We start from the raw sequence: 24,290 nt of genomic DNA, 5'->3' as shown, positions 1-24,290 counted from the left end.
TCACTTCAATTGTAGTAAGACACCTGCGAACACTAGTGCTTTGTAAATGAAAAGTGTGGGACTTAAACATTGCATTCTTGGTGACCTGGATTACTCTGATAAAACTGTCAGTCACTCGGCAGTGGTATGAACTGGGGGGTGCAGGTGCAACGGACTAGGAACAGGCCACGTGCTGATGTGGGAACAAGGTTGAGGATGCTGAGCAGAGCGCCTCTATGCAGTGACAGCCGGGCTCTGTGACCTCTGATTGAACTTGGGGGGAAAGGGGAAAAGGGTGGCACCCCAGCAGTGGAGGAGGGCAGAGGCGGTCAGAAGATTTAAAACACTCTATTAATCAGGTTATGCTGCAACATATTTTTTTGCTCTGCTGGATCACTCCAGATGAGAGGACAAGGTAAGGATGTTAGATTTATTGTTGTACAAAAGCACTTTTTAATCCTAGTTTCCAAATGTGATGGAATAGTATAACCGTGAGGATATCGCTTTATGTTGTTGTGCCTCAGGGTCCATTATCTGGCCCCAATAATGGGATAGCCTTGAGGCAAACTCATTTTGCATGCTTCATTATACATATGCATTCATGTATTTATGTATTCATTTGTTTATATTGGGTGCACAGAAAGACTGTGAGACTCCAAGATCTGTGAGCAAAGTCTGCAACAAAGAAGTAAAGTGCCCACTAAAAGCCTACTCCGTGGACTGAGGATGGGGTTCAGTTGTCCTTCTTCAGTACCGGTGGCATCTACGGGAGCAGATAGATGACCATTTACTTTGATATTGTCAAATGTGATACCTTCATTCCATTGATGAACATCACTGCCTTCATTTCATTAGTATCAGATACTATCTCTTCCCAATCTTTCAGATTATTAATGTCAGATTCTCCAATCTCCACTGTGTTTAATGGATACCCTTCCTTTCATGACTTGCTGGGGTGCCCAGATGAATCGCCCCTCAGAGCGCTGGCTACTATTTAACAAGTAATTCTCTCAGTTACTCTTTGATCTTAAATGGTGATGTGGCCTTGAAAACACAGAAGAAAACACGTGTCGGCAGGGCTGCTGAAAATGTAGTTACCAAATATTGTCTGCTACAAGTTGTGAACATGAACAGAACTGACAAAAAACATGTATTAGTTACCCTGACAATGGGCAGCCCATCACAAAAGCTGCCTCGCCCAGAAGGTGGAATTGAACCACTCTGTCGCTAGACAGCTACAGGTTTGAAGCCTGCACCCCAGACCACTGAGGTTCATCCGGGCAAAGAAACAGTGTAGCAAAACAGGTATATATATCACAAGAATACATACTCTTTTACAGGTAAGATGTGAGCCAAAATGTTTAATCCGCCTAGCTATCAATGTCCACTATTTATTGAAGTTCTGGGCTCAGCTCTATTTTTGATTTGTCTTTATTTTCTTGCACTGTTTTAGTCAAAAGTTCAGAATATGAACCTTTGATTGTATGCAAAACAGAGACAGGCTTTCTGGGTAAACGAGACTTGCTGCCAGACTTTCTTACAATGTGGACAAAGTTCAGATAAATCATTGCTAATGTCAGCGTTAACAACAATAGAAGAGGAAAGGCCGTGCTGATTTGAGTTTACTGAACACAAAATAATCAGACATTCTTAAAGCCTTACTCTGTTCTCTCACTCTCTCTGACTCCTTGAACAGAAAGAGCAAGACACCACAACATGATTGTGTAAAGGAAAGCCAAAACACCACAATATGACTTGAGTAAAGAAAAGCCAAGACACCACAACATGACTTCTGTAAAGGAAAGCCAAAACACCACAACATGACTTGAGTAAAGGAAAGCCAAGACATCACAACATGACTTGTGTAAAGGAAAGCCAACACACCACAACATGACTTGAGTAAAGGAAAGCCAAAACACCACAACATGACTTGAGTAAAGGAAAGCCAAGACATCGCAACATGACTTGTGTAAAGGAAAGCCCAAGGCACCACAACATGACTTGTGTAAAGGAAAGCCCAAGGCACCACAACTTGAATTGTGTAAAAGAAAGATAAGACAACACAACATGAATTGGGTAAACGAAAGCCAAGACACCACAACATGAATTGTGTAAAATGAAGATCAAGAAAACACAACATGACTCATGTAAAGGAAAGTCAAGACACCACAACATGAATTGTGTAAAGGAAAGTCCAAGATACCACAACATAACTCATGGAAAGCTGAAGACACCACAACATGGCTCGTGTAAATGAAAAGTCCAAGACAACAAAACATGACTTGTGTAAAGGAAAGGCCAAGACACCACACCATGACTTGTGGTAAGGAAAGTCCAAGACAACACAACATGAATGCTGTAAAGGAAAGATAAAGACCCCATAACATGACTTGTGTAAAGGATAGTTCAAGACAACACAACATGACTTGTGTAAAGGAAAGCCAAGACACCACAACATGACTTGTGTAAAGGATAGTTCAAGACAACACAACATGACTTGTCTAAAGGAAAGCCAAGACACCACAACATGACTTGTGTAAAGGAAAGTCAAGACACCACAACATGACTAGTTTAAAGGAAAGCCAAGACACCACAACGTGACTCATGAAAAGGCAAGCCAAGGCACCACAATATGACTTGTGTAAAGGAAAGCCATAGCACCACAACATTACTCGTGTAAAGGAAAGCCAAGACGCCACAAAATGTCTTGTGTAAAGGAAAGTAGAAGACACCACAACATGACTAGTGTAAAGGAAAGCCAAGACACCACAACGTGACTCATGAAAAGGCAAGCCAAGGCACCACAACATGACTTGTGTAAAGGAAAGCCATGGCACCACAACATGACTCGTGTAAAGGAAAGCCAAGACACCAAAAAATGTGTTGTGTAAAGGAAAGTAGAAGACACCACAACATGACTTGTGTAAAGGAAAGCCAAGACACCACAACATGACTCATGGAAAGGAAAGTCCAAGACACCACAACATGACTCATGGAAAGGAAATTCTAATTTGCATATAGCCATGTCTGAACTGGGGTGGCTGAGTGAACTAAAGAATGGTGATGGATTAAACCCAGATCAGTTGACTGGGGGTGAGGGTTTGATTTGTTCAAACGCTCCGTCCATCATCCCCTTTTGTATCGCTTTGTTCGCCCTAAGTGTGGCAGGGTATGCTCAGACGTGAGTCCCTTGTTCACTTGGCCACTGGATTCAAGATAGCCTGGCTGATGAGGATTATGAATCCGAAACCGGTCCCAGGATGCTTGTTTCCGGTCCAGGGAAGACATGGCTTGGCAGTTCGGGCTGTACTGTTCCCATGAGGCACAGGGTCAGACTGGTTTGCATACAGCCGTGTCTGAACTGGGGTGGCTGAGTGAACTAAAGAATGGTGATGGATTAAACCCAGATCAGCTGACTGGGGGTGAGGGTTTGATTTGTTCAAACTCTCCGTCCATCATCCCCTTTTGTATCGCTTTGTTCGCCCTAAGTGTGGCAGGGTATGCTCAGACGTGAGTCCCTTGTTCATTTGGCCACTGGATTCAAGATAGCCTGGCTGATGAGGATTATGAATCCGAAACCGGTCCCAGGATGCTTGTTTCCGGTCCAGGGAAGACATGGCTTGGCAGTTCGGGCTGTACTGTTCCCATGAGGCACAGTGTCAGACTGATTTGCATATAGCCATGTCTGAACTGGGGTGGCTGAGTGAACTAAAGAATGGTGATGGATTAAACCCAGATCAGTTGACTGGGGGTGAGGGTTTGATTTGTTCAAACGCTCCGTCCATCATCCCCTTTTGTATCGCTTTGTTCGCCCTAAGTGTGGCAGGGCATGCTCAGACGTGAATCCCTTGTTCACTTGGCCACTGGATGCAAGATAGCCTGGCTGATGAGGATTATGAATCCGAAACCGGTCCCAGGATGCTTGTTTCCGGTCCAGGGAAGACATGGCTTGGCAGTTCGGGCTGTACTGTTCCCATGAGGCACAGGGTCAGACTGATTTGCATATAGCCATGTCTGAACTGGGGTGGCTGAGTGAACTAAAGAATGGTGATGGATTAAACCCAGATCAGTTGACTGGGGGTGAGGGTTTGATTTGTTCAAATGCTCCGTCCATCATCCCCTTTTGTATCGCTTTGTTCGCCCTTTGTGTGGCAGGGTATGCTCAGACGTGAGTCACTTGTTCACTTGGCCACTGGATTCAAGATAGCCTGGCTGATGAGGTCTATGAATCCGAAACCGGTCCCAGGATGCTTGTTTCCGGTCCAGGGAAGACATGGCTTGGCAGTTCGGGCTGTACTGTTCCCATGAGGCACAGGGTCAGACTGATTTGCATATAGCCATGTCTGAACTGGGGTGGCTGAGTGAACTAAAGAATGGTGATGGATTAAACCCAGATCAGTTGACTTGGGGTGAGGGTTTGATTTGTTCAAACGCTCCGTCCATCATCCCCTTTTGTATCGCTTTGTTCGCCCTAAGTGTGGCAGGGTATGCTCAGACGTGAGTCCCTTGTTCACTTGGCCACTGGATTCAAGATAGCCTGGCTGATGGGGATTATGAATCCGAAACCGGTCCCAGGATGCTTGTTTCCGGTCCAGGGAAGACATGGCTTGGCAGTTCGGGCTGTACTGTTCCCATGAGGCACAGGGTCAGACTGATTTGCATATAGCCATGTCTGAACTGGGGTGGCTGAGTGAACTAAATAATGGTGATGGATTAAACCCAGATCAGTTGACTGGGGGTGAGGGTTTGATTTGTTCACACGCTCCGTCCATCATCCCCTTTTGTATCGCTTTGTTCGCCCTAAGTGTGGCAGGGTATGCTCAGACGTGAGTCCCTTGTTCACTTGGCCACTGGATTCAAGATAGCCTGGCTGATGAGGATTATGAATCCGAAACCGGTCCCAGGATGCTTGTTTCCGGTCCAGGGAAGACATGGCTTGGCAGTTTGGGCTGTACTGTTGCCATGAGGCACAGGGTCAGACTGATTTGTATATAGCCATGTCTGAACTGGGGTGGCTGAGTGAACTAAAGAATGGTGATGGATTAAACCCAGATCAGTTGACTGGGGGTGAGTGTTTGATTTGTTCAAACGCTCCGTCCATCATCCCCTTTTGTATTGCTTTGTTCGCCCTAAGTGTGGCAGGGTATGCTCAGACGTGAGTCCCTTGTTCACTTGGCCACTGGATTCAAGATAGCCTGGCTGATGAGGATTATGAATCCGAAACCGGTCACAGGATGCTTGTTTCCGGTCCAGGGAAGACATGGCTTGGCAGTTCGGGCTGGACTGTTCCCAGGAGGCACAAGGTCAGACTGATTTGCATATAGCCATGTCTGAACTGGGGTGGCTGAGTGAACTAAAGAATGGTGATGGATTAAACCCAGAGCAGTTGACTGGGGGTGAGTGCTTGATTTGCTCAAACGCTCCATCCATCATCCCCTTTTGTATTGCTTTGTTTGCCCTAAGTGTGGCAGGGTATGCTCAGACGTGAGTCCCTTGTTTACTTGGCCACTGGATTCAAGATAACCTGGCTGATGAGGATTATGAATCCGAAACCGGTCCCAGGATGCTTGTTTCCGGTCCAGGGAAGACATGGCTTGGCAGTTCGGGCTGGACTGTACCCGGGAGGCACAGGGTCAGATTGATTTGCATATAGCCATGTCTGAACTGGGGTGGCTGAGTGAACTAAAGAATGGTGATGGATTAAACCCAGATCAATTGATTGGGGGTGAGTGTTTGATTTGTTCAAACTCTCCATCCATCATCCGCTTTTGTATTGCTTTGTTCGCCCTAAGTGTGGCAGGGTATGCTCAGACGTGAGTCCCTTGTTCACTTGGCCACTGGATTCAAGATAGCCTAGCTGATGAGGATTATGAATCCGAAACCGGTCCCAGTATGCTTGTTTCCGGTCCAGGGAAGACATGGCTTGGCAGTTCGGGCTGGACTGTTCCCAGGAGGCACAGGGTCAGACTGATTTGCATATAGCCATGTCTGAACTGGGGTGGCTGAGTGAACTAAAGAATGGTGATGGATTAAACCCAGATCAGTTGACTGGGGCTGAGTGTTTGATTTGTTTAAACACTCCGTCCATCATCCCCTTTTGTATTGCTTTGTTCGCCCTAAGTGTGGCAGGGCATGTTCAGACGTGAGTCCCTTGTTCACTTGGCCACTGGATTTAAGATAGCCTGGCTGATGAGGATTATGAATCCGAAACCGGTCCCAGGATGCTTGTTTCCGGTCCAGGGAAGACATGGCTTGGCAGTTCGGGCTGGACTGTTCCCAGGAGGCAAAGGGTCAGACTGATTTGCATATAGCCATGTCTGAACTAGGGTGGCTGAGTGAACTAAAGAATTGTGATGGATTAAACCCAGATCAGTTGACTGGGGGTGAGTGTTTGATTTGTTCAATCGCTCCGTCCATCATCCCCTTTTGTATTGCTTTGTTCGCCCTAAGTGTGGCAGGGTGTACTCAGACGTGAGTCCCTTGTTCACTTGGCCACTGGATTCAAGATAACCTGGCTGATGAGGATTATGAATCCGAAACCTTTCCCAGAATGCTTGTTTCCGGTCCAGGGAAGACATGGCTTGTCAGTTCGGGCTGGACTGTTCTCAGGAGGCACAGAGTCAGACTGATTTGCATATAGCCATGTCTGAACTGGGGTGGCTGAGTGAACTAAAGAATGGTGATGGATTAAACCAAGATCAGTTGACTGGGGGTGAGTGTTTGATTTGTTCAAACGCTCCGTCCATCATCCCCCTTTGTATTGCTTTGTTCGCCCTACGTGTGGCAGGGTATGCTCAGACGTGAGTCCCTTGTTCACTTGTCCACTGGATTCAAGATAGCCTGGCTGATGAGGATTATGAATCCGAAACCGGTCCCAGGATGCTTGTTTCCGGTCCAGGGAAGACATGGCTTGGCAGTTCGGTCTGGACTGTTCCCACGAGGCACAGGGTCAGACTGATTTGCATATAGCCACGTCTGAACTGGGGTGGCTGAGTGAACTAAAGAATGGTGATGGATTAAACCCAGATCAGTTGACTTGGGGTGAGTGTTTGATTTGTTCAAATGCTCCATCCATCATCCCCTTTTGTATTGCTTTGAGTAAAGGAAAGCCAAGACACCACAACATGACTTGTGTAAAGGAAAGCCAGAACACCACAACATGACTTGTGTAAAGGAAAGCCAAAACACCACACCATTACTTGTGTAAAGGAAAGCCAAGACACCACAACATTACTTGTGTAAAGGAAAGCCAAGACACCACAACATTACTTGTGTAAAGGAAAGCCAAAACACTACAAAATGAGTTGAATAAAGGAAAGCCAAGACACCACAACATGACTTGTGTAAAGGAAAGCCAAAACACCACAACATGACTTGAGTAAAGGAAAGCCCAAGGCACCACAACATGAATTGTGTAAAAGAAAGCCAAGACACCACAACATGAATTGTGTAAACGAAAGCCGAGACACCACAACATGACTTGTGTAAAGGAAAGCCAAAACACTACAACATGACTTGAGTAAAGGAAAGCCAAGACACCACAACATGACTTGTGTAAAGGAAAGCCAAAACACCACAACATGACTCATGTAAAGGAAAGCCAAGACACCACAACATGAATTGTGTAAAGGAAAGTCCAAGATACCACAACATAACTCATGGAAAGCTGAAGACACCACAACATGGCTCCTGTAAATGAAAAGTCCAAGACAACAAAACATGACTCGTGTAAAGGAAAGGCCAAGACACCACACCATGACTTGTGGTAAGGAAAGTCCAAGACAACACAACATGAATGCTGTAAAGGAAAGACCAAGACCCCATAACATGACTTGTGTAAAGGATAGTTCAAGACAACACAACATGACTTGTGTAAAGGAAAGCCAAGACACCACAACATGACTTGTGTAAAGGAAAGTCAAGACACCACAACATGACTAGTGTAAAAGAAAGCCAAGACACCACAACGTGACTCATGAAAAGGCAAGCCAAGGCACCACAACATGACTTGTGTAAAGGAAAGCCATTGCACCACAACATGACTCGTGTAAAGGAAAGCCAAGACACCACAAAAATGTCTTGTGTAAAGGAAAGTAGAAGACACCACAACATGACTTGTGTAAAGGAAAGCCAAGACACCACAACATGACTCATGGAAAGGAAAGTCCAAGACACCACAACATGACTCATGGAAAGGAAATTCCAAGACACCTCAAAACGACTTGTGGAAAGAAAAGCCCAAGACACCACAACATGACCTGTGTAAAGGAAAGTCCAAGACACCACATCCCCGACATGTGCTAATTGTAAAGACAAGTGAAGCTGAGGTGTAGGTGTATTTATTAATAAATCTAAACGTTTCTTGACATACCCGTTTCTACATCAGTCATCAGTTTTAGGTTTGCTGTATTTGCCTTTTCTTGGAGGATTTGTAGTAGTTCCTCCTGGTAACCGTTCCTCTTGGCTGTGCCTCTCGAAGCCTTCTCGCCCTAGGCAGAATTACTTGCAGAGACCATAGGCTGACCTTTATGTAAGTGGTCAGCTATGTAAGGAAGAGTTACCTGGTGATTTCATGGTATCAAACATGCAACACTCTTGTCCTGTATTTTATTTGAATAACCTAATACATTCTGGGAATTGTAGTTCCGAGTCACTTCAATTGTAGTAAGACACCTGCGAACACTAGTGCTTTGTAAATGAAAAGTGTGGGACTTAAACATTGCATTCTTGGTGACCTGGATTACTCTGATAAAACTGTCAGTCACTCGGCAGTGGTATGAACTGGGGGGTGCAGGTGCAACGGACTAGGAACAGGCCACGTGCTGATGTGGGAACAAGGTTGAGGATGCTGAGCAGAGCGCCTCTATGCAGTGACAGCCGGGCTCTGTGACCTCTGATTGAACTTGGGGGGAAAGGGGAAAAGGGTGGCACCCCAGCAGTGGAGGAGGGCAGAGGCGGTCAGAAGATTTAAAACACTCTATTAATCAGGTTATGCTGCAACATATTTTTTTGCTCTGCTGGATCACTCCAGATGAGAGGACAAGGTAAGGATGTTAGATTTATTGTTGTACAAAAGCACTTTTTAATCCTAGTTTCCAAATGTGATGGAATAGTATAACCGTGAGGATATCGCTTTATGTTGTTGTGCCTCAGGGTCCATTATCTGGCCCCAATAATGGGATAGCCTTGAGGCAAACTCATTTTGCATGCTTCATTATACATATGCATTCATGTATTTATGTATTCATTTGTTTATATTGGGTGCACAGAAAGACTGTGAGACTCCAAGATCTGTGAGCAAAGTCTGCAACAAAGAAGTAAAGTGCCCACTAAAAGCCTACTCCGTGGACTGAGGATGGGGTTCAGTTGTCCTTCTTCAGTACCGGTGGCATCTACGGGAGCAGATAGATGACCATTTACTTTGATATTGTCAAATGTGATACCTTCATTCCATTGATGAACATCACTGCCTTCATTTCATTAGTATCAGATACTATCTCTTCCCAATCTTTCAGATTATTAATGTCAGATTCTCCAATCTCCACTGTGTTTAATGCATACCCTTCCTTTCATGACTTGCTGGGGTGCCCAGATGAATCGCCCCTCAGAGCGCTGGCTACTATTTAACAAGTAATTCTCTCAGTTACTCTTTGATCTTAAATGGTGATGTGGCCTTGAAAACACAGAAGAAAACACGTGTCGGCAGGGCTGCTGAAAATGTAGTTACCAAATATTGTCTGCTACAAGTTGTGAACATGAACAGAACTGACAAAAAACATGTATTAGTTACCCTGACAATGGGCAGGCCATCACAAAAGCTGCCTCGCCCAAAAGGTGGAATTGAACCACTCTGTCGCTAGACAGCTACAGGTTTGAAGCCTGCACCCCAGACCACTGAGGTTCATCCGGGCAAAGAAACAGTGTAGCAAAACAGGTATATATATCACAAGAATACATACTCTTTTACAGGTAAGATGTGAGCCAAAATGTTTAATCCGCCTAGCTATCAATGTCCACTATTTATTGAAGTTCTGGGCTCAGCTCTATTTTTGATTTGTCTTTATTTTCATGCACTGTTTTAGTCAAAAGTTCAGAATATGAACCTTTGATTGTATGCAAAACAGAGACAGGCTTTCTGGGTAAACGAGACTTGCTGCCAGACTTTCTTACAATGTGGACAAAGTTCAGATAAATCATTGCTAATGTCAGCGTTAACAACAATAGAAGAGGAAAGGCCGTGCTGATTTGAGTTTACTGAACACAAAATAATCAGACATTCTTAAAGCCTTACTCTGTTCTCTCACTCTCTCTGACTCCTTGAACAGAAAGAGCAAGACACCACAACATGATTGTGTAAAGGAAAGCCAAAACACCACAATATGACTTGAGTAAAGAAAAGCCAAGACACCACAACATGACTTCTGTAAAGGAAAGCCAAAACACCACAACATGACTTGAGTAAAGGAAAGCCAAGACATCACAACATGACTTGTGTAAAGGAAAGCCAACACACCACAACATGACTTGAGTAAAGGAAAGCCAAAACACCACAACATGACTTGAGTAAAGGAAAGCCAAGACATCGCAACATGACTTGTGTAAAGGAAAGCCCAAGGCACCACAACTTGAATTGTGTAAAAGAAAGATAAGACAACACAACATGAATTGGGTAAACGAAAGCCAAGACACCACAACATGAATTGTGTAAAATGAAGATCAAGAAAACACAACATGACTCATGTAAAGGAAAGTCAAGACACCACAACATGAATTGTGTAAAGGAAAGTCCAAGATACCACAACATAACTCATGGAAAGCTGAAGACACCACAACATGAATGCTGTAAAGGAAAGATAAAGACCCCATAACATGACTTGTGTAAAGGATAGTTCAAGACAACACAACATGACTTGTGTAAAGGAAAGCCAAGACACCACAACATGACTTGTGTAAAGGATAGTTCAAGACAACACAACATGACTTGTGTAAAGGAAAGCCAAGACACCACAACATGACTTGTGTAAAGGAAAGTCAAGACACCACAACATGACTAGTTTAAAGGAAAGCCAAGACACCACAACGTGACTCATGAAAAGGCAAGCCAAGGCACCACAACATGACTTGTGTAAAGGAAAGCCATAGCACCACAACATTACTCGTGTAAAGGAAAGCCAAGACGCCACAAAATGTCTTGTGTAAAGGAAAGTAGAAGACACCACAACATGACTTATGTAAAGGAAAGCCAAGACACCACAACATGACTCATGGAAAGGAAAGTCCAAGACACCACCACATGACTCATGGAAAGGAAATTCCCAGACACCTCAAAACGACTTGTGGAAAGAAAAGCCCAAGACACCACAACATGACTTGTGTAAAGGAAAGTCCAAGACACCACAACCCCGACATGTGCTAATTGTAAAGACAAGTGAAGCTGAGGTGTAGGTGTATTTATTAATAAATCTAAACGTTTCTTGACATACCCGTTTCTACATCAGGCATCAGTTTTAGGTTTGCTGTATTTGCCTTTTATTGGAGGATTTGTAGGAGTTCCTCCTGGTAACCGTTCCTCTTGGCTATGCCTCTCGAAGTATTCTCGCCCTAGGCAGAATTACTTGCAGAGACCATAGGCTGACCTTTATGTAAGTGGTCACTATGTAAGGAAGAGTTACCTGGTGATTTCATGGTATCAAACATGCAACACTCTTGTCCTGTATTTTATTTAAATAACCTAATACATTCTGGGAATTGCAGTTCCGAGTCACTTCAATTGAAGTAAGACACCTGCGAACACTAGTGCTTTGTAAATGAAAAGTGTGGGACTTAAACATTGCATTCTTGGTGACCTGGATCACTCTGATAAAACTGTCAGTCACTCGGCAGTGGTGTGAACTTGGGGGTGCAGGTGCAACGGATGAGAAGTGGAGAACGGTGGAGAAGTGTGGCTCAGGGGTTAGAGGCAGCAGACCCGGAAGCTGAGATTGGTCCTGGACCAGGGTTCAATTCCCTCCCTCGGCGGGGACTTGGGCTAAAAATTCCACGGACTCGATAATTCTCGCCCCGGTGCCTCCTCGACTCACGGGTTCACACTCTGCGACTCTGGGCAATAGCTTGCTTAATCTCCACAACGGCCCCTCGCGGCGGGATGCCTGACTTTCACCTTGTGGATACCCTGCTATCTCACAGGGGAATACCAGGAAGGGTTCCCTAAGCAAGCGCCGGGAAACCCACTGCGGGTAGCTGTGCGCTATATAAGCTCAACTACATTTACATTTACAAAGTGCCCACAAAAAGCATACTCCGTGGACTGAGGATGGGGTTCAGTGGTCCTTCCTCAGTACCGGGGGCATCTACGGGAGCAGATAGATGACCATTCACTTTGATTTTGTCAAATGTGATACCCTCATTCCATTGATAAACATCACTGCCTTCATTTCATTAGTATCGGACACTATCTCTTCCCAATCTCTCAGATTATTAATGTCAGATTCTCCAATCTACACTGTGTTTAATGCATACCCTTCCTTTCATGACTTGCTGGGGTGCCCAGATGAATCACCCCTCAGAACGCTGGCTACTATTTAACAAGTAATTCTCTCGGTTACTCTTTGATCTTAAATGGTGACATGGCCTTGAAAACACAGAAGAAAACACGTGTCGGCTGGGCTGCTGAAAATGTAGTTACCAAATATTGTCGGCTACAAGTTGTGAACATGAACAGAATTGACGAAAAAACATGTATTAGTTACCCTGACAATGGGCAGCCCATCACAAAAGCTGCCTCGCCCAGAAGGTGGAATTGAACCACTCTGTCGCTAGACAGCTACAGGTTTGAAGCCTGCACCCCAGACCACTGAGGTTCATCCGGGTAAAGAAACAATGTAGCAAAACAGGTATATATATCACAAGAATACATACTCTTTTACAGGTAGGGTGTGAGCCAAAATGTGTAATCCGCCTAGCTATCAAAGTCCACTATTTATTGAAGTTCTGGGCTCAGCTCTATTTTTGATTTGTCTTTATTTTCATGCACTGTTTTAGTCAAAAGTTCAGAATATGAACCTTTGATTGTATGCAAAACAGAGACAGGCTTTCTGGGTAAACGAGACTTGCTGCCAGACTTTCTTACAATGTGGACAAAGTTCAGATAAATCATTGCTAATGTCAGCGTTAACAACAATAGAAGAGGAAAGGCCGTGCTGATTTGAGTTTACTGAACACAAAATAATCAGACATTCTTAAAGCCTTACTCTGTTCTCTCACTCTCTCTGACTCCTTGAACAGAAAGAGCAAGACACCACAACATGATTGTGTAAAGGAAAGCCAAAACACCACAATATGACTTGAGTAAAGAAAAGCCAAGACACCACAACATGACTTCTGTAAAGGAAAGCCAAAACACCACAACATGACTTGAGTAAAGGAAAGCCAAGACATCACAACATGACTTGTGTAAAGGAAAGCCAACACACCACAACATGACTTGAGTAAAGGAAAGCCAAAACACCACAACATGACTTGAGTAAAGGAAAGCCAAGACATCGCAACATGACTTGTGTAAAGGAAAGCCCAAGGCACCACAACTTGAATTGTGTAAAAGAAAGATAAGACAACACAACATGAATTGGGTAAACGAAAGCCAAGACACCACAACATGAATTGTGTAAAATGAAGATCAAGAAAACACAACATGACTCATGTAAAGGAAAGTCAAGACACCACAACATGAATTGTGTAAAGGAAAGTCCAAGATACCACAACATAACTCATGGAAAGCTGAAGACACCACAACATGAATGCTGTAAAGGAAAGATAAAGACCCCATAACATGACTTGTGTAAAGGATAGTTCAAGACAACACAACATGACTTGTGTAAAGGAAAGCCAAGACACCACAACATGACTTGTGTAAAGGATAGTTCAAGACAACACAACATGACTTGTGTAAAGGAAAGCCAAGACACCACAACATGACTTGTGTAAAGGAAAGTCAAGACACCACAACATGACTAGTTTAAAGGAAAGCCAAGACACCACAACGTGACTCATGAAAAGGCAAGCCAAGGCACCACAACATGACTTGTGTAAAGGAAAGCCATAGCACCACAACATTACTCGTGTAAAGGAAAGCCAAGACGCCACAAAATGTCTTGTGTAAAGGAAAGTAGAAGACACCACAACATGACTTATGTAAAGGAAAGCCAAGACACCACAACATGACTCATGGAAAGGAAAGTCCAAGACACCACCACATGACTCATGGAAAGGAAATTCCAAGACACCTCAAAACGACTTGTGGAAAGAAAAGCCCAAGACACCACAACATGACTTGTGTAAAGGAAAGTCCAAGACACCACAACCCCGACATGTGCTAATTGTAAAGACAAGTGAAGCTGAGGTGTAGGTGTATTTATTAATAAATCTAAACGTTTCTTGACATACCCGTTTCTACATCAGGCATCAGTTTTAGGTTTGCTGTATTTGCCTTTTATTGGAGGATTTGTAGGAGTTCCTCCTGGTAACCGTTCCTCTTGGCTATGCCTCTCGAAGTATTCTCGCCCTAGGCAGAATTACTTGCAGAGACCATAGGCTGACCTTTATGTAAGTGGTCACTATGTAAGGAAGAGTTACCTGGTGATTTCATGGTATCAAACATGCAACACTCTTGTCCTGTATTTTATTTAAATAACCTAATACATTCTGGGAATTGCAGTTCCGAGTCACTTCAATTGAAGTAAGACACCTGCGAACACTAGTGCTTTGTAAATGAAAAGTGTGGGACTTAAACATTGCATTCTTGGTGACCTGGATCACTCTGATAAAACTGTCAGTCACTCGGCAGTGGTGTGAACTTGGGGGTGCAGGTGCAACGGATGAGAAGTGGAGAACGGTGGAGAAGTGTGGCTCAGGGGTTAGAGGCAGCAGACCCGGAAGCTGAGATTGGTCCTGGACCAGGGTTCAATTCCCTCCCTCGGCGGGGACTTGGGCTAAAAATTCCACGGACTCGATAATTCTCGCCCCGGTGCCTCCTCGACTCACGGGTTCACACTCTGCGACTCTGGGCAATAGCTTGCTTAATCTCCACAACGGCCCCTCGCGGCGGGATGCCTGACTTTCACCTTGTGGATACCCTGCTATCTCACAGGGGAATACCAGGAAGGGTTCCCTAAGCAAGCGCCGGGAAACCCACTGCGGGTAGCTGTGCGCTATATAAGCTCAACTACATTTACATTTACAAAGTGCCCACAAAAAGCATACTCCGTGGACTGAGGATGGGGTTCAGTGGTCCTTCCTCAGTACCGGGGGCATCTACGGGAGCAGATAGATGACCATTCACTTTGATTTTGTCAAATGTGATACCCTCATTCCATTGATAAACATCACTGCCTTCATTTCATTAGTATCGGACACTATCTCTTCCCAATCTCTCAGATTATTAATGTCAGATTCTCCAATCTACACTGTGTTTAATGCATACCCTTCCTTTCATGACTTGCTGGGGTGCCCAGATGAATCACCCCTCAGAACGCTGGCTACTATTTAACAAGTAATTCTCTCGGTTACTCTTTGATCTTAAATGGTGACATGGCCTTGAAAACACAGAAGAAAACACGTGTCGGCTGGGCTGCTGAAAATGTAGTTACCAAATATTGTCGGCTACAAGTTGTGAACATGAACAGAATTGACGAAAAAACATGTATTAGTTACCCTGACAATGGGCAGCCCATCACAAAAGCTGCCTCGCCCAGAAGGTGGAATTGAACCACTCTGTCGCTAGACAGCTACAGGTTTGAAGCCTGCACCCCAGACCACTGAGGTTCATCCGGGTAAAGAAACAATGTAGCAAAACAGGTATATATATCACAAGAATACATACTCTTTTACAGGTAGGGTGTGAGCCAAAATGTGTAATCCGCCTAGCTATCAAAGTCCACTATTTATTGAAGTTCTGGGCTCAGCTCTATTTTTGATTTGTCTTTATTTTCATGCACTGTTTTAGTCAAAAGTTCAGAATATGAACCTTTGATTGTAGGCAAAACAGAGACAGGCTTTCTGGGTAAACGAGACTTGCTGCCAGACTTTCTTATCATGTGGACAAAGTTCAGATAAATCATTGCTAATGTCAGCGTTAACAACAATAGAAGAGGAAAGGCCGTGCTGATTTGAGTTTACTGAACACAAAATAAACAGACATTCTTAAAGCCTTACTCTGTTCTCTCACTCTCTCTGACTCCTTGAACGGAAAGAGCAAGACACCACAACATGATTGTGTAAAGGAAAGCCAAAACACCACAATATGACATGAGTAAAGGAAAGCCAAGACACCACAACATGACTTGTGTAAAGGAAAGCCAAAACACCACAACATGACTTGAGTAAAGGAAAGCCAAGACATCGCAACATGACTTGTGTAAAGGAAAGCCAAAACATCACAACATGACTTGAGTAAAGGAAAGCCAAGACACCACAACATGACTTGTGTAAAGGAAAGTCAAGACACCACAACATGACTAGTTTAAAGGAAAGCCAAGACACCACAACGTGACTCATGAAAAGGCAAGCCAAGGCACCACAACATGACTTGTGTAAAGGAAAGCCATAGCACCACAACATGACTCGTGTAAAGGAAAGCCAAGAAGCCACAAAATGTCTTGTGTAAAGGAAAGTAGAAGACACCACAACATGACTTATGTAAAGGAAAGCCAAGACACCACAACATGACTCATGGAAAGGAAAGTCCAAGACACCTCAAAACGACTTGTGGAAAGAAAAGCCCAAGACACCACAACATGACTTGTGTAAAGGAAAGTGCAAGACACCACAACCCCGACATGTGCTAATTGTAAAGACAAGTGAAGCTGAGGTGTAGGTGTATTTATTAATAAATCTAAACGTTTCTTGACATACCCGTTTCTACATCAGGCATCAGTTTTAGGTTTGCTGTATTTGCCTTTTATTAGAGGATTTGTAGGAGTTTCTCCTGGTAACCGTTCCTCTTGGCTATGCCTCTCGAAGTATTCTCGCCCTAGGCAGAATTACTTGCAGAGACCATAGGCTGACCTTTATGTAAGTGGTCACTATGTAAGGAAGAGTTACCTGGTGATTTCATGGTATCAAACATGCAACACTCTTGTCCTGTATTTTATTTAAATAACCTAATACATTCTGGGAATTGATGAAGCAAAGCTTCGCATTCGCGACGTGCTTTATTCATGAACCTCGCCCGTGTATAATCCAGTAATAAGTTGTATGTCTTACTAACGTTTATTCTATGTTTAAACGAGGTTCCCCGACGCTTGCCTATGTGTTTTACTAAAATGATTAACTCGAGTCTTTTTAAAATGGCCGCTGCTTGAAAGTAAGTGTCTGCGCATGCGTCAGTCACACTCACGTGTCCTGATGTGTTTGCAGATTTGGAGGGAAATAGTTGCGCATGCGTAATGCATAGCTCTGCCAGTAACGTGGTACTGCTCGTGCCACTGCTCTTGTGTACGTATACATGTAGCTAACATTTAGACTGCATAAGTATATTTTATAGTGATAAGTTGAAAGTACAAACCCTGTGATGTGTTTTCATAATGTTATTTCTATGTATTAATTTGTTCTCGCTTACTTTTCATGTACCGCGGGGAATGGGGGTCTGACTGAGCCGAATGCCATCTTGGAGGGCCTTTCTGCGCATGCTCCTCCATCTGGGGAACTGACAACCTTGGCTGGTGGAACTTGGCCAGCTGGCAGGGATGGGCAAGATGCTCCTGAGAACTGACCTGAAAACCCAGGAAAATGGAGCCATGTGTCCCTACTCTGCAACAATGTAAAATTGTCATTGTATTTCCCTGCAGTTTCTCATGGGAACCCCAATCTTGCTAGGCGGTACCCAAAGATGCAAATTAGGCATCCAAATGGTGTGTTATGATTGGTGTGTTACCCAAATCCTACCTTAGGACCAATCCAAATTGAGGGATTCTGATACTTTGCAACATTGGGGGGTGGTACACCGTCCCCAAACTGTATATCTACCCTGGGTTCACCTAGGGAAATTGTCCGACTTGTCTGGTTTAGCTGACCTGTCACTGACCCATCGTACTCAATAGGTGACTGAAGATACAGAGAGCTGCGGAGCACTCTGTCCGAAATTGACCATAGACTAAGGTTCTACTGAACCTTAAAGTACTGGCGAAGCACTTTGCTGGGAGTTCGTTGATCCAATCGGGGTCTTGATCGATATCTGCAGAGAGGGTGGAGCGCAGGCGTTGCTTCCAAACTGCGGGTGTGGTCCTGTCCTGAGCGGTCCTGTCCTGAGGGTTTGCTGTCCTGTCCTGAGGGTCCTGTCCTGATTCCTAATCTGAGGGTATCCTGTCCTGTCCTGGGTGTCCATTCTGCACCTGCTGTCCTTTGAGGGGTATCCTTCCTTGAGGGTTTCCTGTCCTTAACTGACCCGTGGCCAGGGTTTGGTTTCCACACCAGTCTAGGTAAATATTGCTCTAAACTCTTCAAACTTGCACCTTTCTATTTTTCTGTCTTTTTGCTTCAATAAAGAGACACCTTTGCACATGTTGATTTTTCCATGCTTTTTGCCGAAATTTATTGAAACATAAAGTCATTTGCATATTTCCATAACGTGTTCCTATGTTACCCTACCTTTTAGAAATCATATTTTGCATTGCAGTTTGTCATTTTCTGATATGGTCTAGAACGACCTTACTTAAACTGTCTAAAGAACTTTTACCTTAAATGCATAGCGTTTTCCTGTTGCATCTCATATTAGCATTTCCATGATTACCCTGACTTTATTTTTCTATAGTTATGTACTCTTCATTATTTTGATTATTGACTGCCTTATTCTTGTAAACTTAATGCTCAACGAAAACGAACTTTAGATAAAGCTTTTAAAACTTCCAGTTGTCCGTGGTCATTTTACAACAGTATTGTCATTTTTGAGTTGGTATTTTGCTGCCTTTCCTTTTACAGCTAGCTCCCTGATCCGTTGAGGTCATAGGTACCCATGTCGGTGGATGGTAAGTCGGGTACGCTGAGTAATAACAGTAGGGAATTCACACAAATTGGTAGCAGCCCGGGAAGTCACCCTGTCAATGAATAGTGTGAATTGAAAGTATATGGGCCCGAAGCTGGAAACAGCGAAATTATTGGCTGGGTGACCTCGCGCGCTCTATCAGTTTTTCTGGCTAGCAGAGGATGGTTAGGGACTAGTTGAAGGTTAGGCAGGATTAGTCAGACTAGTTAAGTCGGTAGCTGCTAGTATATCAATGCTGCTACAAAAGCGGCCATTCCGAGGGAACCGATCACTCTCTTGAAAGGTGTTGCTTTTTGAAAATTCATGAATTGTTTTATCATTGTTATTCTTGTTCTTATATTGTTATATGTATTAATCCATGCGTTTGTAAACCGTATCGTTCATTGTTGTCCGAACTCCCCGGGGAATTGAAAAGGCAAGTGGTGAATAGAATCCATTGTCTTGAGGTCACAGGCTTAAGGAAAAGTTAGGTGCAGGTTAGGATAACCGGGAAGCACTAACTAGGGTTTTCTGAATACGTGTGTGAATAAATGTCAGTAACGAGGTTCATTGGCAAAATTCCCATAGTGGCGTAACCTAGTAAGGGTCACATCGGAAGAGTAGCAGGTTCCTCGGAGCTTGGGTGAAAGCAGAGGGGTCCGCTGGGAAACCTTAGATTCGGATATATCCCGGAGAAGTGGATGAGTTTAGGGGAATAACAGGTTCACCGATGCTAGAGTGAAGGGTAGGCGGAAGAGATCTACCCGCAGCGCGTGAAAAGTAAATGGAAGTAGTTTACTTGCAGTAAAAGAAATCTGTCCTGTCTAGACACTTGAGCACTGTGGCGAATGTGTATTCGTTGTTAAATAACCAAGCACTAGCACTTTAAAAAGAAAGAAAGTTTCCGTTACCTTGTGAAGGGAGGGAGTCAGTCGCGAAGCGCCTCTGACGTCACTCCGTGCCGCGCTGGGATTGGTAGAAGCAGCGGGCGGGTAGCGGGGCTGGAATTGTAAAGGAGGGGTGAAGCGCCGGAGCGTGAGGACAGTCTCACGAAGGGGCCGCGCACCCATTGGCCGAGATTCTTTGAACGCGTGCACCTCATTGGGCGCACGGAACTGCAAGGCGCATTCTGATTGGAGGTGGCTTTGTAAACAGAGTTAAGCGTAGAAATCGTATGTGGCACTCGTATTGTCCAGAGACTAGACCCGATCCAAGAAACCAAGGGTTTGAAAGGGATCAGTGGAAAGCCAATAGATACGATATTATGTACGGAGCTAAGAGAAAAATGTCCCTTGTAAATAGGGTAAAGAATTATTTCAAAACGGACAAACCAATTAAGTCCAGAGAGGGCGTTATTGTCCCGCCACCGAATACTCCTGCCTCGTTCATGATGTTTGACCGAGGGTACAATACCTGTGTGTGGTTGGAAAATTGGGTAAAGTACACAAAAGATGACGGAATATTGGCTTTTCCGTTAGACGGTACTTTCAATGGCAGGATTTTATTTAATTTAAGAACCCGCATGAATGAATTGCATCCCAGACCGAGACTAACGCAGTATGAGGCATTAGAGGAATGGGAGATTGAGGCTTTTGAAAGAGAGAAACCCCGGTTGGACAAAGGTCTGACCAAGTGGTATCCAAGGCTGAAACAAGAGACCAGGGATAAAAGGATGAAACAGTGGAGACAGAGCATGATTGTTGAGGGTCTGTTTCCAATGATGCCAGCGGGTGCCCCTTCTGCGGGAGAGAAAAAGACAGAAAAGAGTAAGCATTGGGGAGCGCCTGGGGAGTCAGACGATGAATTATTAGATGACATTTTTACGCGAAGCCCGCCCCCTTATAATGAGGGAGCCCGACCTTCCAGTGTAGGAGAGAATCCCCAGCGTCCATCTATTAAGGAGGAAGACAGATCCCTAATTAGGGGGGGAGGTGGCCAGGTACTGCCCTATTTTGAGAATCCCGGACCCGCGGAGGTACGAGATATATATCCTAGAATGCCCGTGAGCCCGGAGGAAAAATATTCCCGTGAAAGAGCCTTTTTCCCCAGATCTCTTTATGAGAACGAAGAAAAGCCATTAGGTTCAGGAATGCCCTTTTTGCAGCCTCCATATGGGGAGGAGCGCAGGTCATTTGGCACCGGAACTTTGTTCCCTAAACCAAATTATGGTGGAGGACCAAGTGAAACGCATCCTACTACCCCGAGTTTTACCCCTCACCTGACCCCACAGATAATACCTGACCGAACCTTAGGAAGAGTACTAGATGAAAGGGAGCAAGAGGCCATAGCTAAACAGAGGACAGAAATAATTCAGAAGATCTCCCAGTTAAATGCCAGTCCTGAGGCTTTGACTATTCCGGTAACAATCGGACCAGTGGTTCCGTTGTATGGGAATAATCAAGGAAGTTCAAACCCTCCAGTTATGAACCCAATCATGGCCCCGCCGAGGCAAGAGCCCCTACTGATAGACGATCAGTCCAGCGAGTGCGAGTCCGAAGTTGTGTTTTTGGACCTGCCAAACAAACAGACCGGGAAGGGAGTGCAGAAGAGGCATAATCCTTTTAATGCGAAAGAAATAAAATTAGAATCAACGTCAGGTACTAGGAGTGTCTCTCTGGTAACTCCGGAAGAAATTGAAAACTGGAGTCGTGAATTAGAAAAACAGGCTCCGCAAACGAAACCTTTAGACCTCTACAAGCTGAGGGTAGAAATAGAGGAATTAATGGCAGGAAATGTGGGATTAGACAGATTAAATACCTACTCTGAAGAAGAGTTGCTGTTTATGTGTAAGAGCCTTACCAGAAGTACCAGAGTGCTCCACGAAAAACTGACAGACACTGCAGCTAGTATGGGGGTAGATATTTCAAGATCCAAGCCCTTACAAAAGCCTTACAGAGCTGAATTCTCAGACAAGGATATAGAGAACTTGAATGTGTCAGGGAAAAAGTTGCAGATTAAAGAGTTGATTGCAGTTTTGCAAAAATGGGGAGACGTGGAAAAATGGAGAAGCAGGTGGGCACGAAAGAAAGATGAGGCTCGATCCAGACAAGCCACCCCTGAGTTCCCTTTGAGAGAAGTAGACAAGCCCGAAACATTATGCCCCATGCGTGAAGTACCAGGTGGGAGGTATGTGCACGTTCCATGGTCCAGACAGGATATTGTGTCCTTTACTAACGATTTCCCGAAACTGCGCGAAAAGCCAGTTGACTGGTACCGGCAGGTGGAAAGGTTCGTAAAGGTGCAAAAATGCCTATGGAAAGACCTGGATGGATTTTTCGACATTGTGGTCCCGGTAGATCTATGGACCGAGTGTAAAATAGCCATAGGCTGGCCTAGTGAGGAGTACCCGAGGGACTCTAACACAGGGGAGCCGTCGATTGAAGTGATGAAAAAATATGAACAAGTAATGCTGCATTTGAAAAATAAGGTGCCGGCAAAGGAAACTGATTGGACCAGGATAGATAGAACCACGCAGGAGAGAGACGAGACAGTGCACTCCTATTATGAAAGGCTGTTGCAGGTGTTTAAAACATACAGTGGTATAGATAACATCGAGATGAAGGATATGACGCACTTCATTTACAGGTTTGTAAACGGTTTAAGGCCTGAAATTTGTCAGTGGATAAAAGATAACAAAATTTGTTGGCACTCCAAAAAGATAGATGAGGTCCTGCGGTACGCAAAGTACTGCGAGGACGAGATGGCAGAAAAGAAAAAGGCGCTCAAGGAAAAGGTCATGTGGGCTCAGGTGAAGCTCGCAGAACAGCAGGAAAAACAGTTGAGTAATATGGTCAAAAACACTCAGAACCAAAGTCCTGGGGGTGGGGGAGGAGGTAAGCCCCGGCCCAAAATGAGCAGGGAGGAGGCTATGAAGAAATTTCCCTGTCACCAGTGCGGAGAAATCGGACACTGGCGTAACGAGTGTCCTTATTTGCCTGACGATAACCCCAAAACACCTGATTTAACTCCACAGACGGAGAAAGAAAGACCAAGAAAGACTCAACCACAGGTAAAAACGGGTCAGGTGCCCCGAGCTCCTAAGCAAGTACATAAGGGAAAAGGCACAGAGGGTGATGAGATAGAAGTCTGGGAAAGCAATGAGAACAGAAATGCAGCAACTTCGCAGTATCTGTTAAACGATACCTTCCTTTGTGATGACCAGTACTGACGGGGCCTGAGAGGGGAGGACGGGGAGTGCGTACTTGGCGCCTCCTTGCCGGTAGACCAGTCCGGACCATACATTGACGGAAAGGTTGACGGAAATGATGTCACTTTTCTGTTGGACACTGGCGCTACCCGTTCTACTGTGAGAACAGTGGACGTTCCAAACCTACCCCTCTCGGGAGAAGCCATCCAAGTAGTGGGTGTATCTAATCAATTGATTAGTACTCCTGTTACCAAGCCCATGGAGATCTCAATTGGAAACTTTAAGGAAATGCATAGATTTGTCGTTTGCGACACCAGTCCAGTAAACTTACTGGGACGTGATTTGCTGTGCAAAATGAACTGTACCATCTTTTGCACACCAAAGGGTGCTGAAATTCAGACCCCAGATGAAGACGGCATTTATAAATTAATGTTAATCAGACCGGACTCAGAAATTAAACGAATGACCATGCAGGATTTGCCCCAAGAACTCCAAGAAGCAGTGAAGCCAGAGGTATGGGACTTTACTGGGAAAGATGTAGGGTTAATGAAAAACGTGGACCCCATACAGATAGCAATCAAGGACAATGCGGTATACCCCAATACTAAACCCTACAGAATGAATGCAGAAGTGAGAGCTGGTGTTACCCTGGAAATACAGAAATTGCTAGAAGGAAACATCATACAGGAAGTAATGAGTAGCCCATGCAACTCCCCGATTATGGGCATCAAGAAGCCTAGTGGCAAGTACAGAGTAGTGCAGGACCTACGAAAAGTCAACAAGATAGTAGTCCCCTGCTGCCCTATTGTCCCGAACCCAGCAGTGATTCTGTATCAGATTCCCTGGGATGCTGAGTGGTTCACTGTGATAGACCTGTGTCATGCATTCTTTTCCATTCCCTTGCATCCAGATAGCAAATTTCTTTTCTCATTTGCCTTCAATGGTCACGTGTATGTCTGGAACCGGGTCCCTCAAGGGTACACAGAGAGCCTCTCTATCTTTAATCAGATCTTGAAAAATGTTTGGAAACTTTGGTCTTACCTGGGAACTCTGTCCTAGTGCAATACATAGACGACCTCTTGGTGGCGTCTAAAAGTCATAGGGATTGTGTGATTGACACCATTGCCCTCCTGAATCACCTGAGTGAGA

The 24,290-nt window shown here is 44.6% G+C and overlaps 4 non-coding genes across 4 annotated transcripts; all 4 read right to left on the bottom strand.

The window, feature by feature from the left end:
- Positions 1–1,174: 1,174 nt before the first annotated feature.
- On the bottom strand, positions 1,175–1,261 carry TRNASTOP-UCA (transfer RNA opal suppressor (anticodon UCA)). Its single transcript has one exon. It is a non-coding gene; the product is annotated as a tRNA-Sec (tRNA).
- Positions 1,262–9,803: 8,542 nt separating this feature from the next.
- On the bottom strand, positions 9,804–9,890 carry TRNASTOP-UCA (transfer RNA opal suppressor (anticodon UCA)). Its single transcript has one exon. It is a non-coding gene; the product is annotated as a tRNA-Sec (tRNA).
- A 2,872-nt stretch (positions 9,891–12,762) lies between these two features.
- TRNASTOP-UCA (transfer RNA opal suppressor (anticodon UCA)) lies at positions 12,763–12,849 on the bottom strand. The gene has a single exon. It is a non-coding gene; the product is annotated as a tRNA-Sec (tRNA).
- A 2,872-nt stretch (positions 12,850–15,721) lies between these two features.
- Positions 15,722–15,808, bottom strand: TRNASTOP-UCA (transfer RNA opal suppressor (anticodon UCA)). Its single transcript has one exon. It is a non-coding gene; the product is annotated as a tRNA-Sec (tRNA).
- Between the last annotated feature and the right edge of the window lie 8,482 nt (positions 15,809–24,290).

Source organism: Lissotriton helveticus, chromosome 5_1, assembly GCF_964261635.1.
Source record: "Lissotriton helveticus chromosome 5_1, aLisHel1.1, whole genome shotgun sequence".
NCBI lineage: Eukaryota > Metazoa > Chordata > Amphibia > Caudata > Salamandridae > Lissotriton > Lissotriton helveticus.
The sequence above is the reverse complement of the archived record's forward strand: the minus strand, read 5'-3'. Positions and strand labels throughout refer to the sequence as shown.